Source organism: Colobus angolensis, unplaced genomic scaffold (genome assembly GCF_000951035.1).
Source record: "Colobus angolensis palliatus isolate OR3802 unplaced genomic scaffold, Cang.pa_1.0 Scaffold23, whole genome shotgun sequence".
In the NCBI taxonomy this organism is placed as follows: Eukaryota; Metazoa; Chordata; class Mammalia; order Primates; family Cercopithecidae; genus Colobus; species Colobus angolensis.
In genome coordinates this window covers 14,916,211-14,935,505 of record NW_012115488.1, presented here as the reverse complement: position 1 = coordinate 14,935,505, position 19,295 = coordinate 14,916,211, and positions in this window count along the sequence as shown.

Sequence of the window (19,295 nt, the reverse complement as noted above, 5' to 3'; positions counted from 1 at the left end):
ATTTTTCATTATTTAACTTTACATAAGTATATTAAGTAATTGTTCATTTTCTTGCTATAATTCTGAGGCTGTCCTACCAAGTATATATAGAAATAGCCCCTCAAGTGTCTGATTGCCTAATTCTCATTATTTAGCAATACTTTCTGAAATAAAGATGAGTTCAAAGACACCAATAAATAAAAATTAAACAATAACATTTCAGTAAGTGAAACTCAAATCTTTGTTTTTCACATCATCCAAAAAAAAAGTTCTATAAATGCATTAGGTTAAATATATTTGCCATGTTTTACAATACATAAAATCAGACTCAAATTTTGGACTTGTAAAGAAACTTTTTTTAATAGTGTGTCCAAGTCCTCATTCACACTTGGAAAAATCTGAGGTTTATAGAGTTGAAATAACTTAGCCTAATTAAAGTAAATGTTTACCCAAGCACCATTGTTAATGGGTAGACTCATCCATTCAATAAACATATATCTAGCAGGCAGCTGGGGACCAAGTACTCTACCCGTCCTGGGTCCTGCCCTCAAGGCACTCAGTTCAGGAATCAGCCCACATGAAAATGATAATTCAATTCTGGGTCACAGCTTCTGTAAGAAAAGGTAAGTGGTATCACCAGCAAGAGAGCAAATTCAATTGGGTCAGGGGATTAGATGGGGGAAGATGCTGGAGAAGCCTTCATAGAGAAGGAGATTTAAGCTATAGATTAAAAGTGCATACAGGTGGCACACTATCCCCACCTCAGTGGAGTTTCAGTGAACCCAGCAAGTCCATTTCACAGGTCAGATAAGAAGACTGTGTGAGAGTTCCTGTTTATGTAAGAGAAATCATGCCTGTAATGGAGTCATGTGGGAAGGAAAATTGCATCATTGTTATTACATTCTCTTATAAATATTGTTTATATACACATCCAATTACTTCTTATGGTGCTCATTGAATTGTCTTTTACAGCAATTTACTTTTAAGTTGTTACAATATTATTATGTTGAAGTTGGAAGAAAGAAAACCATTCTCCCTTATTGAAACTCAGACATTGTAACGTGGAGTGATTTTCCCAAGAATCTGGTTAAGTCAGCAGCACCAGAGTGTCAAACTTCAGGGTCTGTTTCTAATCTACTGAATCATACTTTCTCTTGGAAATGGGCCTCCTTTTGGATGTCTGACTGGATAAGATTAGGTAATAACACAATAACTAGCAAACACCAAGAGCCAATTAGTACATGCCCTGTGAAGGTGTTTCAGATGTACTTTATTTTGAGAGAGGAATGGGAAGCTGCCAAGTCTCACACAAATCATGTTTATTCCTGTATTTAAGCTGAATTATACACAATTTTTAGTACATTTTTAAGTATTTTCCCATTGCACCTCCATCATACCTCTTCTCATGTAAGTACATTAAAGACACATTGTTGAAAGTTCACTTGGGGCTTAAGAAGAAGAAAATATATTCAATGACAAGGAAATACAGGAAGTGCCAACCTAGTATAATTTAACATTTATAGGTATCAAAGTCTGATAAGAACTTCAAATTCCCACACTCTGCCCAGAGAAAATTACTATCTCTGCTTACTCTGCCTTTTATGCTGTGCCTATAAAATACAGAATAAAGTGATCTGGCAATTTAGTCAATGTAAACAATAAAAAGTACACGATTCAATTTTTTTTTTTTTTTTTTTTTTTGAGATAGAGTCTTGCTCTGTTGCCCAGGCTGGAGTGCAGTAGTGTGATTTCAGCTCACTGCAACCTCCACCTCCCATGTTCAAGCAATGCTCTTGCCTCAGCCTCCCAACTAGCTGGGATTACAGGAGCATGCCACCATGCTCGGCTAATTTTTGCATTTTTTTAGTAGAAATGGGGTTTCACCATGTTGGCCAGGCTGATCTGGAACTCCTGACCTTGTGATCTGCCCGCCTTGGTCTCCCAGAGCACTGAGATTACAGGTGTGAGCCACCACGCCCAGCCAATTCAAATTTTAAAAAGGAATATGATATAGTCAATTGGAGTGACTACACTGACAACATTAATGAGACTATTGCTAAATCATTTTCCTTTGTTCTTTCTGGGGATTCTCCTAAGCATGGGCATTTATGGAATGAACTTGTAACCACAGAAGATAACAAACCTTTCGTTCCTCAAATGGTCAACATTTACGTGTACACTCAAAAAATTGTAAGCTGGCCTGATGCCAATGTCAAATACTCTGCTACACACCCTCCTAACATTAGTGCATGCCACCCCTCCACTCTGTCACTATGTGGCTGACTCCACGTGCCCATTGGTCATAGGGTTGTAAGTAAGAGAATAGCTCATCCAACACAAACCACCATCTCCATAAACAACTCGAGTTTATCTTCACAAGCTGTAGGACTTCTCAGAAGAGCACAGAAAAAAAATCAACAATAGCAGCTTTGAATAGGATTTTCAATAGCAAGACTATATATAGTAATAGAGATATAGACTTCAGTAAGATCAAACCTGTTTAAGAACATTGGTTAGGCAGACTGGGGCGTGGTGTGGGTACCTGCCTTTGCTCCTTCAGGTAGAGCAGTCATACCCCACCCATCTGGGAATGAGTAAAGAGGAGTGCAATTCCCTATGCTACATTTATTAAATTGTTTTTTATTTTTTTTCTGGGGGAAAGGATGAACTTTTAGCTGGTGGCCACATGAAAAGCCACTAGTGTGAAGTGTCTATGTTGCTTATCATTTGAGTAGAAAATGAATCTAATTGGAGAATGCCAACCATTTCTATGCAATGGAGGTTTAGTGTTGCTAGCTAAAGAGTTAGAAATTCAGATTTTTGTTGTAAAAATCAAGAGAGGCCAGAAACTCAGATGTTTGTTGTAAAGTCTCCTGACTTATTTTAACATCAAAAATCCAAACAAAACAGGTCAGTATGCTTAATTTGGTCCATTGGCCACCAGTTTAAGATGTATGACATACATAGGAATTATTCACTGAATCATTAATACAGTGAATCATTAATGCATAATGAATATACATTTATCTGACAAGTTCCAACATATTTATGATTTTCCCTATATTAGTTTAATTCTATGCATAATTTTCTTGAGTTAACTGGCTACAATCCCACTACATGTTAACTAAAGAAGATCCAGCTTTGAATAAGGTAACATTTCTAACATCAAAGATACGGTGTAATGGTGAAAAAAAGTCAGGAGGTAAATGAGGAGTGTTACAATAAAGAAGTATATTCAGGATGAACAAGGGTAAATTGATAGAGGTAATGATGCCAGATGAAGTTGGAAAGACCAGGTAGCAAAGGCCTTATGTGTCATGCGGATGAGGATACCAGCAGCTATCACTACTGAACACAGATAATGCATGAAGTGCTGTGCTTACACTGTAAATACATTACCCAACATAACTCTCACACCAACCAACTCAGGAAGAGACTATCATTATCTCCATTTTATAAGTAAGACATTTGAAGATTGGAGAGGTCAAGTAAACTGTCCAAGGCCATGGCTATGGGGGGCAGAGTCAGAATCTGGGCTCACAGCATTTATCTGACTCCAAAACCCATGCTTTCAGCCAACATGAGTTTGCTAAAAGAATTGAGATTTCAGCCTATAAGTAATGAAAACAAAAGAAGACCTTAGACCTGCATTATTCTATTCTGTTTTCACAAGATTCTGTAATCTAAATAATGAAAAGTATGATAACTTTTATATCTGAAGAAATCAAGAAAGGTTAAGCAATTAAAAGCAAGAGAAACAACGGGCTCCTAGCACCCAAAGAGATCAATCTCCAGCCCAGGACTCATGTTGGTTTTACATGGCTGGCAAATATTACTTTCCAAATACTTGATATGCTTTCAACAACCACACTTCTTCAAATTCAGAAGTTCCAAGAGCCTATTCCCAATTAAATCCTCTCCCCAGTAGAACCCTAGCTATTTCTGGACAAGTGGTTCCTAATTTGTGATGTCAATCTAAGAACTACAAAATGACTACTGTGACAAAGAAGACCAGCTGTCATCAACTTCTCCACAGCCAACTGTGTGTGCTGAACTACAAACTCCATTTGAATGTCAATATGAAATAATGGTACACTAAGACTTTTCTTTTATGCCCTAGTAACCCTTTTTATTCCTTGCAATGGATGTAAAGCATTTAAGCAATCAATTTTCTAGGTTCTAGCCACATTTTATTTATGTCTGATGAAAGTTTGCCCTCTCACCCTCTTAAGGTTTTACTGCAATAAAAATTTAATACCACTTCTATTGTTCAGGTCAAAATTAATAATTAGAAGGGGATTATTATTTATAACAGTGATAAAACATGGTTGGACCTAGAATATGACAAAGATAATTATTTACTCACAGAAGAAAATAGTTGCATAAATGAAGCTCTATTCTGGCCACTTTTGTTCCCCAGATATGCCACAAAACTGATTGTCATCTTAATGCTTTCCAGAATGAAAAAAATACAGCAACTTTCTTCATAAAAAAAAAAGATAACAGCAACCACTTGTTAAGCACTTATATATATGTTACAAGGACCCTGTGAGAAAGCTATACTACCCCAACTTTTTCAGAGGAGAAAACTAAAACTCAGAGAGGTTAAATAATTTTTCCAAGATTAGATAACTAGTAAGTGGAGATCTAGGAATTGAACCCAGAAAAACCTGACTCCTAAGTCCATACAACACTTAGCCCTAAAACACTAGGAAGTCTTAGGCCTTGGAGAGAGAAATAAAGGGAGAACGCAAGAGGTAGTGATAAAAGGAGCTTGAAGTTTATATGAGACTTTATATAGGAAGATCTTGAAGAATGGAGATTATTTAAATAAGCATAAAATGTAGACATGGCAAGAAATCAAATAAAATACAAAGAGAAATTATAGAATGGGAATGATATTTGCAAAATAGACGACATACAGCAAACCAGGAATAGAGGGGAACTTTCTGAAAATTATAAAGAACATCTACAGAAGACCCACAGCTCATTTCATACATATAGGTGAAAATCTGGACACTTTCTCCTTTAAATTAGGTGCAAGATGAGGATGCCTCCTCTCACCACTCCTTTAAGCATTGTACCAGAAGTCCTAGTTTGTGCAATAAGACAAAAAGAGGAAATAAAAAATAAACAAATTATAAATGAAGAAATAAAACTGTATTTACAAATAGCATGATTGTCCATGTAGAAAATAACAAAGAAGCAACAATAACAACAAAATTCCTGGAACTAATAAGCAAGTCCAAATCTTTATCTGTATAAAAGCAATGAATAATTGGCATCTGAAGCTTAAAAAATAATACCATCAAAAATAGCACCCAAAAAATAAAACAAAATACTTATGTATATGTATAAAATCTATATATCAAAAAATATGAAATTCTGATGAAACAAAAACCATCTAAATAAATGGAGAAATACTGTGTTTATGAATTAAAACACATATTGTTAAGATATAAATTCTTCCCAACTTGGCCTGTAGCTTTAAAGCAATCCCAACCAGAATCCCAGCAAGGTATTTCATCTCTATTGAAATACCTCTACAGTATATATGGAAAGGCGAAAGACCTAGAATTGCCACCACAATAACTAAAGAAGAAGAACAGTGTTGGAGGACTTACTATAAAGCCTTAATATAAAGCTATAGAGATCAAGACAATGTGTTATTGCGAAAATAACAGACAATGCAACAGAGAGTACAGAAATAGACACACATAAATATGATCATTTTATTTTTGAGGAAGAAGCAAAGGTAATTCAATGAAAAAAAGGATTGTCTTTTCAATAAATGGTGCTGAAACAATTAGATAATCATACGCTAAAAGAAAAAAAAAAGAACCTAAATTCAGAAGTCATACCTTTAATAAAATTAATTCAACTGGATCCAAGACTTAAATGTAACATTCACAATTATAACACTTCTAGAAGAAAACATAGGAAAATATCTATGTTCTTGGGTTTAATGAGAAATTTCATTTATAACACCAAAAGCACAACCTATGAAAGGAGAAATTCATAAGTTGGACTTTATTAAAATTAAAAACGTGTGCTCTGTGAAAGACACTGTTACGAAATGAAAAACACTGTTACGAAAATGAAAAGACAAGCCACTACTGGGAGAAAAAAAAAATTGCAAATATGTATTTGATAAAGGATTTAAATTCAAAATAAAGAAAGAACACTTAAAAATCAACAATAGGGAAACAGATCAACCAAAAAATGGACAAAAATCTGAACAGACACCTCACCAAAGATTATATACAGATGGCAAATAAATATATGAAAAATTGCTCAGCATAATTTGCCATTAGGAAATCACAAATTAAAACAACAAGCTGCCACTATATCTCTACTAGAATAGTTAAAATCTAAATACTGATGATGCCTATTGCTAGCAAGGATGCAAAACAATATGAACTCTCATTCATTGCTGATGGGTACAACCACTTTGGAAGACAGTTTGGGAGCTTTTTACAAAGTTAAATATGGTCTTACCATATGATCTGATAATTGCACTCCTAGGTATCTACCTAATGGACAACTTATGTCCATGCAAAAACCTGAGCATGAATACTTTTAGAAGTTGTATTTATAATCAGCAAAATCTGGAAGATGGTAAGAAATGCTTCAATAAATGAATGGATAAGCAAACTGCAATATATCCACATAATGGAATATTATTGAGCAATACAAAAGAGCTATAAACCCATGAAAAGACATGTATTGATCTTATATACACATAGCTAAGTGAAAGATACCAGTCTGAGAAGACTACTTACTCTATGATTCCAATTATGTTACATTCTGTAAAAGACACAAGTAGTGAGAAGATAAAATGATCAGTGGTTAGGGGTCTCATACAAGTGAAACACCAGAGGTATTCTAGATCATTGAAACTATCCTACGTATTACTGAAATGGCAGATACATGAGAGTTGGTCCAAACCTTTACAGCACAAAGGGTAAGCCTTAAGGTATGAAAATTTAAAAATATAATTTAGGAGGTCAAAGATACCAGGATAGCCTGCAGAATGTGACAAAGCAGTCTAATTGTATTAAAAAATATATGAAACAACTTCATAGAAAGGAGTGGGGACAAAAGGTGCTAACCCAAATAACTTCAGAAGTGAGTGGAATCTGTAAGACTAAAGGCAAAAAAATTGTCATAAATATTGAACGCTTGTTGATAAAGTTGTTTCCCCTGCAAGTATGGGTTACCAATTCTGATATCACATATATAATGCAACAAATTTAAAAATGAATGACAGCTAAGGAAAGCCAGTTTTTCTCATGGTTGGAGTTGGAGATTACAGATGAGCAAGAGGAAGAGGCTTGAATTATACAGGTAGTAATAAATTAGCATTGTGGATGTTAGTACAAACTCATGTTGAGCACAATATAGACAGATGGTTGCATTTGGAAAAATATATTCATATATGTATATATAGATACATTTCCTTGTTCTATCAGTTGAGGTGACCTTGAGCAATGATACTCCCATAGCAGCAGGCATATCTAGGGTCCAAATGTTTGTTTGTTTGTTTGTTTGTTTTTGTTTTCTAATACAGTATCCAATAAGAGGAACTAGGGCTCCTTGGAGAAGTGGCTGATTCTAGAACTGGTACAGAAAATATGAAAGTTGAGCCTGGAGTATCTTGTAGCCCCAGAAAGCTAAGGAAGTGCTCAAAAACAAAACAAAACAAAAAAAGGTGCAATTATGTCAAATGGGCACAGGAGGCAACTGAAAAAACTTCTTCTAGTTAATAAGTGGGGTGAAGGGGGAACACTAAAGTAACGTAATATCAATTTAGAACCCAAAATATAAAATTAACATCCACTGGTCTACAGCACTTATTGACAAAAATAAGTGATTGAAGAAATACATAAATAGGGGAGAAGAGACCAAACAATCTCGCTGACAGAAGAATTACAAATAATTTACATAGACATTAGACCCTCAAAAAGAAGCTGAACATAACTCTCCATTCTTTAAGTGTGTGCGCTACACACAATAACTTTCTTCCAGAGTACAGTGTGAAAAAAGGGTTAGTGGAGAAGAGTAACTTACAATGGAGAATCATAACAAACACTACCTCAGCCACGTGATTAAGATCATCACCAATGATGGTAAGTCATGTTGATAGAATGTATCTTCAATTTGATACAATTAAAATAGAACTTCCCATAACCCCAGTCCAATACGTGAAAAAAATCAGACAAATCCCAATTTAGGGATATTCTACAAAATACCTGATTAGTCTTCCTCAAAACCATCAAGGCCATCAAAAAACAAAGAAAGTCTGAGAAATTGTCACAGCATGAAGGAGACTAAAGACACAGAATATGTAACATGATCTCCTGTATGGTACTCAGGAACAGAAAAAGGACATTAGGAAAAAAAACAAAAACAAAAACCTAAGGATATTATTTGAAAAAAATATGGGCTTTAGTTAACAATAATGTATCATACTGGTTCATTAATTGTGACAAGTATACCATAATAATATGAGGTGTTAAAAATAGGAAAAACTATACAGAGGGTATTGTTCTCTAAATCTAAAACTGTGTTAAAATTAACATGTTTTTTTTTTAAATTACACATAAACGATTACTAACTCTAAAATATAAAATACTACAAATTGAAAAGAAAAAAACAACTCAAAGAGAGGGAAACACTATTAACAGGATATCTACAAGAGAGAAAATCCAAATGACCATAAAATTTAACCAATAAACCAAAAGAAGACACTGACCTTATCTAATAAAAATTAAAACATGATACTCTTTTATAACCATCAGTTTGGCCTACAATTAAATGAGTAAAAACACCCAGTGTTTACAAGCATGCAGAAAAATGGACACTCTCCTACATCTTGACTGAGTGTGATTGCTATGACCTTTTACAAAGTATGAATAATATCTATCACGATAAGAAACAAACATACATCGTTACCTAGCAATTGTACTTTCCCAATTTATCCTACAGCAATAAAAGCACCACAATGAAAAGACACACACATTGTTACATTGTAATGTTGTAAAAAAACATTTTTAGTGGTGAAAAATTAGAAACAAACTTAATGTCCATCAATAGGGTAATGGTTAAATAAATTATGGTATATAGAGACTGTAAAATACTATGTAGTTATGAAAAAGAAAAAATGTCTATTAACCTAGAGAGATGCTATGAAGTTATTTTAAGTGACAAAAGAAATTGTAGAGTAATATGTACAGTGTGATAGTATTTTTAAAATCTTTTCTATGTGCCTCTAAGTTTAAATATTTTTGGAAGCCTGCACATCTGGTTGTTAACATCAGTTATCACAGGAGAATGGAATGCAGCTGTAAATTTAATATCTTGTTATTACACACACACACACACAAATAAAATAAAATAAAACCTCAAGCATGATTGCCATATGTTACATTTAGCTGTGGGATGTTCAGGAAAAATGAATGGGAGAGCTGCAGCAATTGACTTACATGATCGCTGTTTAGCAGCATTTCTGTAACACAGTAAAATGAGAAGATATTCTCCTTGGGACCACAGTAACCTACTTTTTACATTAAGAGAAAAAGCACCAAGGTGTTTATTTTTATCAGTGACCTACATGAAAGAAATGAGCCCAGGAAGTCTGTATTTGCTCTCATATAGGTGAGACTGCTAACTTCCTAGAAGTTGGGGAAGAGTTCACATCAACTTGTGATAATTCAGAAAAATAGTATTTTAGAAAATAAATGAAGTCCCACAAACATAAGTATCAAATCACACACAGGGAGGACCCAAAACAAGAATTTCAATTCAGTTGATGTTGGCAACCATGGGACATGGCTGAAGCCAGTTCAATCAGCAAGAGTAGCAGGGTACAGCAAAAAGACACAAACCCAATTGGATAAGTCTAGAAAGAAAAAGCCAGAAAAGGGAAAATGTAGTAGAACATTTCAAAACTGTTCAATTTCTTCTACACACAACACAGCCAAAGCTTTATTCAGCCACACAAAGGAAAGATGGTATCTGAAGCTACTCAAGCCTATCTTAAATGTATGGCTATACTTGTAATCAAACACTGTTTGACACAGCAGTGTCAATGAGTATGTTTTGACAGAAGGGAGGGAGGGAAAGAGGGAAGCAATTAAAAGTAAAGTTATAAAAGATAATGTTGAAACCCTGAACTAGGGAAATAGCCATTTTTTATTTTAAAAAGTTTATTGATACATAGAAATGACATGTATTTATGGGGTACATGTGATATTTTGATACATTCATACAAGGTATAATGATCAAATTAGGGTAACTGAGGTATCCATCACCTCAAATATTTGTCATTTCTTTGTGTTGAGGACATTTCAAATCTTTTCTTCTAGGTGTTTTTAAAAATACAATAAATTACTGATAACTATAGTCACCTTACTGTGCTATCAAACACTCCAGCTTATTCCTTCTATCTATACTTTTGTACCCACTAAACAACCTCTCTTCATTCTCACCCCCCATTTATTTTTCCCAACCTCTGATAACCACAATTCTACTCTCTACCTCTATGAGATCAACTGTTTTGACTCCCACATATGAGTGAGAATGTGTGATAAGGAATAACTCATCTTTAATTTGAAAGACTGTGATATAGAAAGGCAGACCTTTTTGAGTCTTCATGGACCGAGAGAACAGACAGAAGGAAAATTATATAAATATCTGTACCCAACCTGGTTAGCACAGTCTTGCAAATTGAAGGAAAAGATGTCCCCAACTGTAGTAAACCTGTAGAATGGGTTTTATGAGCAAGCTTGAAGTATATCCCCTGGACTTTATAGTAAGTTCTCTAGACATATGAATACAGACAAGATGCTAAAAGGAACAGGTACAAAGGAATCCACATGCCAGATAAGGATATCAGTGTATTTCAGATTAGAACTTCAGAAATATTAAGAAGACAGGCAAGAGTCAGGCCTCAGAAGTGGCAAAATTACAGTGCTTTCCTTTGTAACCATGGCTGTCACATGAAGGGCGCATCTTTACTCCAAAGATGTCAGGAAGAAACAAAGCGTTTTAAAAGGTTTACTTACACACAAGGCATTTGCTGAAGCAAAAGAATAAAGTAGAAAAGAATAATATTCTGTGACAGAACAAAAATTAACTTTAAGAGATTAGCAAATGTATCCACTCTGGCTTAAAGATCACTTTTGGTTCTTGTCATAGACCCCTCAAAATGCTTTGAAAAAAAACAACAAAAACATCAAACACAAAAACACACACCAAAATTAGTTTTTCCCTAGAAACGTTAAGTCTCCCTCAATGAGGTAATTTTGAGAGAAAAAGGATGTGGGGACAAGGCAGAATAATGGAAGGAGTGCTGGAACAAAAGTGAGAAACCTTCGGTTCTAGTCTTGGCTCTGCCCCTGATTCACTGTGACACCCTGGGGTTTTCTATAACAGTCTTTACGACATGAGAGGGGTGAAGTATCCCGTTCCAATACTTGAAGTGCTATCACTGAAATGTGTTTCATTTTGCTTTAAATGGAAATTTACTTGTTCTTATGGTTCTGAGTTTGAGCCAGTTTCCCATATTTTGCTTCTGAAAATAACGCTATAATAAAATCTTCATTACAAATTTTTGTAATATATTAAATTCTTACCTGGAACTGCAATGGTCTAGGCAAGTGTTTATAAACTTGTTTTACAATGTGCTTTGATCAACAGGCTGGTTACACAGAAGACTGACGTACAAAATAGCAAAGGGGGCCTGCATTGGTGAAGATAAGAGAAGCCATGGTATGGAGAACAAGAACAAGGGCTACAAAAAGTCAAGTTCTGCCCACTCAACTTCCCCACTGTGTTTTCCAAGAGGCTTCTGTGGGCTGCTACTGAAGCCCTAAGACTCCTAAGATTAACAGTGCAAGTCAAGGTTCTGTGAGAGGTTTTACCCCAAACAAGTGGGCACACACATTTGGCAACAAAGGTTGAGGAACACAACTCTGTTTAAACCACTGTAAAACCTCTGTTTCTGCAGTGAGGGAACTAACACCATTTGGCCTTCAGTTGGTAACAATTAATCACAAATGTATATAAAGGACTGAAAAGGCAGCTACAGTGGTGTGTTACAGTTTTCCAGGTTACCCAAAATGTGCTCATGTGCATTTTTTGTTTCGAGAATTATCAAAATGAAAATACAAACATAAAACCAAAACTGTGTGGAAACTGCAGACCCACAAGAATATGCCTTTCACCCTAACCCCTTTTTGATTAAAACTGATTTCAGGAAGGGCAATGCAATCTCCGTTTTCTTTCTTAGACGTCTTTAAGATATATGTTAAATCTGTGGAAAGTCGCTTTACTGAATAACTGGCACAGACTTCAATGATAAATACATCAAGAATCTGAGCTTCAGCCCAATCTGTGCCCCTACTGGGATTCAGCTGCTCCTGGGCCTTTAGGGCGACCCAAGGGATTGCTCCCACCCACAGCCCACCTGAGGCCTGTTTGTGTGAGTCAATTTGTAAGAAGTCTGGTGCGGAAGCAAGAAAGGGCTATACGAAAGTCAAAATATGGGGTAGCAAGCCCTGTAGATTTCTCTAAGCCACAAGGAGAGAGAGGTGGTAGGCCAGTGGTTCCTAAATGCACAGGAGAACATCTAAATAAAGAAGTCTCTCACTCAGTCAATATTTACGGAGTGCTTACTATACATTCCATGTGTTGTTCCAGGGAGTGGCAATACAGCAGTGAAAGAGTCAAGGTTTTCTGCCTCTGGTAGGAAGGAGAATAGGACATAAATAAGTTGTAAATCTTAACAAGTGCTATGAAGGAAATAAAGAAGGCATGTGGTAAGTGGGGACAACTTTGAATAAAATATAAAGGGAAGACCTCCACAAGGAGGGACATGGGAGATGATGAGAAAAGATGAGAAAATGGAATGAGAAGGAGAAAGACAGACATGTCTAGGAAATAGCAAGAATACAAGTCTTATGGCAGGAGAAAGCTTGGCACCTATGGGGACCAGAAAGCCTGCAGTGTAGTGGGAGCCTATTGAGAGCGGGTGGTAGAGCAGGACAGGCCAGGTTCCCTCCCACGCCACAGGGTTTGCATTCAATCCTCAAAGCTATGGGAACCCACAGGATGACTTTAAACAAATAATTTATTTTACTTACTGCTTTAAAATATCACTCTGCTGTGAAAGGATGGAGTATACAAAGCAAGAGTGTGTAAAGGGAAAATAGAATTATCTTGCAGTCTGCCAGGAAGAAAATGATGGTGTCTGGGACCAGGGTGGCAGTGAGAATGAGACAAGTAAATAGTTTCAAAGTTTATTTTGGAAATAGAATTGCTGATGAGTTGGTTACAGGAGGTAACGGAAAAGGCAAAATCAAGAATGACTCCTAGGTTTTAGCTTAAGTAATTGGATGTGCGGTGATGGTTTAGGTAAGGGGTAAGGGAGAAGTTAGCACAATCCTAGGAGAATAATATGAGATGTTGACTAGTATTACCCAAACATTAGCTGGAGATTTCCTAACTCTTAAGACCTAGGTAGGACAACCTTGAGATCTCAGATCTATAGTCTGGGAAGGAGTAAATTCCAAGATTTCTCTTTTTTCCCAAGGGCTTAGGATCTCATCATTGTCTTGTGTTTCTGCCTTCTGTGTCCTCACCTCCAATCTCCATTCATCCCTCTCAGCCTTTTCCCTATTTTCTTTTTCTTTTTTTATTTTAAAAATGTGTGTATGAAGCCAGACATAGTGGCTCATGCCTGTAATCCCAGCACTTTGGGAGGGCGAGGCGGGCGGATCATGAGGTCAAGAGATCAAGACCATCCTGGCCAACCAAAATAGTGAAACCCTGTCTCTACTAAAAATACAAAAATCAGCTGGGAGTAGTGGCACACACCTGTCGTCCCAGCTACTCGGGAGGCTGAGGCAGGAGAATCGCTTGAACCTGGGAGGCAGAGGTTGCGGTGAGTCAAGATCACGCCACTGCACTCCAGCCTGGGTGACAGCAAGACTACGTCTCAAAAAAAAAAAAAAAAGTGTGTGTGTTTTCTTACCTGGTCTAGATTTTATATCTGGTCTAGATTGTATCTGACTTTTAACAAAAATATTTATCATACACCTGTAATAGGCCAGAATTCTATTTGCTAAGGATAGAGAAGAGTGCAAAATGGACATGGTCTCTATCGCCAGGTAGCTCAAGGGTCTCAAGGTCTTTGATTTATCATTTCAGCTGCAAGAGAAACCAATATACTTGAGTTAGCCTGGATCTCCTGTAAGCCTTTTAAAAAATAAATAAAACATAATGAAAGGTCTAATTGAAGCTCTATCAGTGGCCCTATTTTCATAGCTTTTCAAGTGAAGTCTCATATTAAATGAAATAACTCATCTTAAGGTGTTCTGTACATGATCTTGTGCAATGTAGGCACTGAGGGAGCAGCATTCATCCCACCCGTTTTTGAGGGATCCATTTAAACCAAGTTTTACTGTCCTTCTGAACTGGGATTCTGCAAGATAATCAAGCTCTAATGTCCAGAGGCATCAGTTAATGGAGTGAATTAATTTCACTTCTATGCATCCAGAAGTGTACTACCTATATACTACTCTCAGGAGACAAGAAAACAACTATTGAAGTCGTTTTCAGTAGCGCTTGCTTCTCTCATGCGAAACTCAGCTGAAGTTGAGAAAGGTTGGAGGATAGTGTCGCTTTCACCTTCTATTTTAAAAAAGCAAGGTTAAATTGAGGGGAAAATCAAATTTGGTAAAGGCACAGACCCTAGAACAACAGTAAAAAAAATAAACCAGAAGCCAAAAGGACTCCAGAGAACTAAGGAAGCAAAGAGAAAAAGTTAGATTCACTGAAGGTGAGTGCTCTAAGCAAAACATAACTGTGCAGAGTCCAGGGCCGAGGAAACATCAATCAGACTAAAATCAACTACAGTGCAGTTAAAACCAAAACAAATGCCCCTGTTCACAGAAAGAGACAGACCAGAAAAGTTTAGGAAATATTATGCTTCTGTGTACTCCTCAGAGGGCTTCAAAACATTTGATACAACCTGCTAAATGCTCAAATACCCTGCGATGTTCTAATTACACAAAGGGAACAGGGCACACCACTAAAAATCTCAAGACTGAGAAGTTATCCAGATGAGAAAGCTTTATGTCAGAAGTTAATTTGAAATTCCAAAAAGTGCTTAAAATCATTTATTTTAATTACTCAGTGTCTCTTTCCCAGACAGGAAATTACCTAACTCAAGGACATAGAAACTCATCATGGTTTTATTCAAAGCTGACAAAGACACAACAAAAATTAATCTGTAGAGCCTCGTTAATACTGAAGTTAACATGTAAATGCCTACATCCATATAGTTCAATTGCATGAGCCACACGTGCAATAATTCATACCATATAATTTATATCATATATGAATTATAATTCATAATTCATAATACCATCTAATTCATATCATTACCAACAGGGTTTATCACAAATTGACTTTAAGCAAGTGATATAAAAAGTAGATTTATATTTAATGCACTGTTGTAAGTTGCACCAATTGCCAGTGTTAACACTGGCAGCATTTGATGCCAAAAAGGCTTTTAAATGCTTGGAAGGAGAATGCTTTCCAAAACCGTTAGGAAAAATTGTTTTAAAGGAAATTGGGAACAAAAAGAGAGAGAAGAAAAATGTTTTTCTCTTGTAATTTAATATTCTGTAGAGAAACCATAAAGCATACTCTAAAGAAAGTATATTTGGACTTCTCAATCAAGGACAGAAGAAAACAAGGTGCTCTTCCCTCGTCTCTTCTTCACGATTCATCAGTACAACTAGGAGGTGTGGCTGGGGTGAAGTACTCAGCTTTCAGACACAGCAAGTGGTAACACTTGAGGATATTAGCTCATTTTCAGATGAATTTACATTCATTTTTAAAATGAACACCACCTGTCTGAATTGTCAGGTAGATTTTTAAAATGAAATACAGTGAACAACAATAACAATGAAAGTTGATCCCTAAGACTATCTTTCTTCACACAACCAATTACTGAATTTCACAATTTCACAAAATTTGTAATTTGCAATGATCCATCTAATAATCTCCTCTGGCCACTCTCTACCATTTAAAATAAATTCAGGTAAAATTATCAGATATGATTGCAAATAAAGGTACCTATTATGCTCTCCTTGATCTGTAACTTGACTTTTGATAATAATGCTAAGTTATTCCAACATATTTTAAAGTCCTTGGACATTGAGCTTGTTCAAATACCATTGCCAACGAAGATTTGGATCGCCCACATACTTATGCCCCTAACATATGAAAGTCATAAGTCAATAAGCCTTCAAAACATGGAGGACCTATTTACTTATCCTTTTTCAAGTAATTATAAATAGTAGAGGCTAGAGCCCAAGTTCTGGGTCCCATTGAATTCAAAATATGACTTTCTAATTTCTAAGGTCATAATTTTATGAACTTAACCACTTTATACCTTAATTTTCTCACCTAAAAAGGAAAATAATATCTTCTGCATAGTGCCATTACAGAGATTAAAAAAGATGATTTATACAGTGTTTTGTACTCAGTGTTTTTGTATCGTTTGTGGTACATGGAGATAAACAAATAACTATAATTATTGTGAAGAAATTATGGATTTTGGGAAGCCATATTTTGAATACTTACAAATACAACAGCTACCTTGGTTTTAGGAACTATTTAAGGTAGCTTACAAAGATATTTAAAATACAAAGTCACTAAGTCAAAATGTCAAAAACTAAGTCAAAACTAAAAAGAAAAAGGGAAAAAAAAAGATGAGGTTTAAAAAAACGCAAAATATCAGGAAAGATGAGCTTTATCCCTTACATATAGTATGAGTCTTAAGATGTAATAATGACTCAGGAAAATAAATCAATAATCAACTGATACTAAAGCAAGACAGGAATTTTTCCCGAGAGTTATTCAAAAGAGGACAACGAATGGAACAAAAACATCAACAATACCCTTATAAAAGATAAATTTCACAATCTATTTCTCGATATAGTTTCTGCGCAAATTGCAGCTACACATTTTCTTCAGAAGTCCCATACTGAGCAACCACAAGCACTTTTTGAATCTGAGAAATTATTAATATACCTGTTTGTGCTGAGTTTGTAAAGGAATTCCCAAAGGAACTTTTCCTGCATGAAGCAGAAATCTACAATTGTTACCCCATCAAACAAGCACACACACTCTGTACTGATTCTTTTAAAAGAGGGTCTTCATGGAGAAAGGAGAAAGCAGGTAATTTTTGAATGAATGCAGAACATTTCTGCAAAGAAAGCAAGAATCATACTAGAGGTCATAAGTGTAAGGACTCTGTAGAATTTAAGCTTTAACACCTCCTCATGCTTGTTAAACTCTGTTTTCTCTTAGTAATCAATGTCAAAACCCTGAAAATGAAAGGGACAACAAATTAGAAATATTGCATTCCACACCACTGCCGGTTTGGAAAGGAAGAAAGGGAAGAGAGGGGAAGTCTGTGGGAGCAGACTGAAGTAGTCCCTGTGCCAGATATGTCCTGGAAAAGTTGAGCAGATGTCTAAAAAAAAGATACAGAAATATCTCATACAAAGAGAAGAATAATAATATCTGACTGTTATTGAATGCTGAGCCCTTTAAGCTGAGTGTATCATTTTAAGTTTACAACAACCTTATGAGGATAGCACTATAATTATACCCTTTATGCAAATAGGAAAACAAACACAAAAATGTTAAATCATTTACTAGCATTTCCACAGGGTTTGCAAATACTAGAGCCAGGATTCAAAGTCAAGCAGGCAAACTCCAAAGCCCTTTTACATTGCTGCACATTAGATGAAAAATCCACTCACACATCTGATCCAATGTCTCACTATCCGAGTTAGCTTTGAACTTTAAAGAGCTAACCTTTAGATGCCTGCTCCATCACTGAGAAAAATTATTGAGGTCACTGTAGATAAGAAGTTACAGTTATTCATATCTACTCATGAAATGTGACATTTATGGAGTTCCTAATCACTGGGCCAGCGACCCAACATTCACTCTTTAAATTTACGGGGACTTTAGACACCATTTAAAATGTTAAGCAAAAACCTATCACCAACTTAAGGCATACACTCCATGACTGCTTTGCTCTCAAAGGCTGCAGAATCTTCCTAAATAACAGGCTTAGAATAATCTACATAGAATGAGTGTGTCATTTGGTAAGGTATGGGCAGTTATGATATACATAAACTGTTCTTGTGGGTTAAGATATCTTTGTCCCAACCAAGTGGTAAAATTTTGTTCTAAGAATGGGGCTACTCTTTTAAAAATTTAATCAAGGGAGAAAAGAAGATAACCATATAAGACTAGTCATTAAAGTCTACCACTGTCCTATTCAAATATCAAAGGCAGGGTAAACAAGATGGACATAAAATAGTATTGAGATAACTTTCTCATTATCTTCAACACACATTATTGTGCAATAGTTGCTATAACCCTCAGTTCTGTAAAAAAATTTCATTGTTTTGTTACTGCTCTTACTAACTTATCTAACATTTATATGAGAACAATGTTTAAAGTGTTGGTCATCACTATTAAGAAATACAGGTACAGACTACTTTCAATTTGCTTATTAGGTAAATAACTATGTAAGAAGCTCATCCTAGGACTGTAACAGGCACATCCTACAGCATAGGAATTAACGAAAGGAAAATGGAACAAAGTAAGGTCCCTGTCCATTAAAGGCTGATACATTAAGATGAAAAAAATTGGAAGTTATAATGAATTACAATTAAATCTGAGTCAACCATATAGTTGGATGTGTTTCAAGATTTTTAAAATCAGAGAGTATAAAAAGGAAGAATAAAAATGTTTGAAATGTTTAGGTTAGATCACTTAGAGAAAAATAAGTATAATAGAATTCAACTGTCTTAATAAAAGTTTCTGAAGGCATTAATAAACTCTGTCTTAGAGCTGGGCATGGTGGCATGGACCTGCAGTCTCAGCTATTCAGGAGGCTGAGGCGGGAGGATTCCTGGAGCCCAGGAGTTTGGGGCTGCAGTGCACCATGATCTCACCTACAGATAGCCACTGTGCTCCAGCTTGGGCAACACAGCCAGACCCCATCACTGAAAGAAGATAAAATAAAACAAACAAACAAAAATCCAAGCTCTATCTCTGCAATAAAATTTAGGAAATGAAAGTTTGATGTGAGCAAATGTAAGGACAACCTTAATGATTGGGATGATTACATTTTGGTGAAAAAACACGACTTTTCCAGATCTAAAATCTGAAACATCAGTCAATTAAATATTGACCATCTTTTTGACAGAACCAACTGC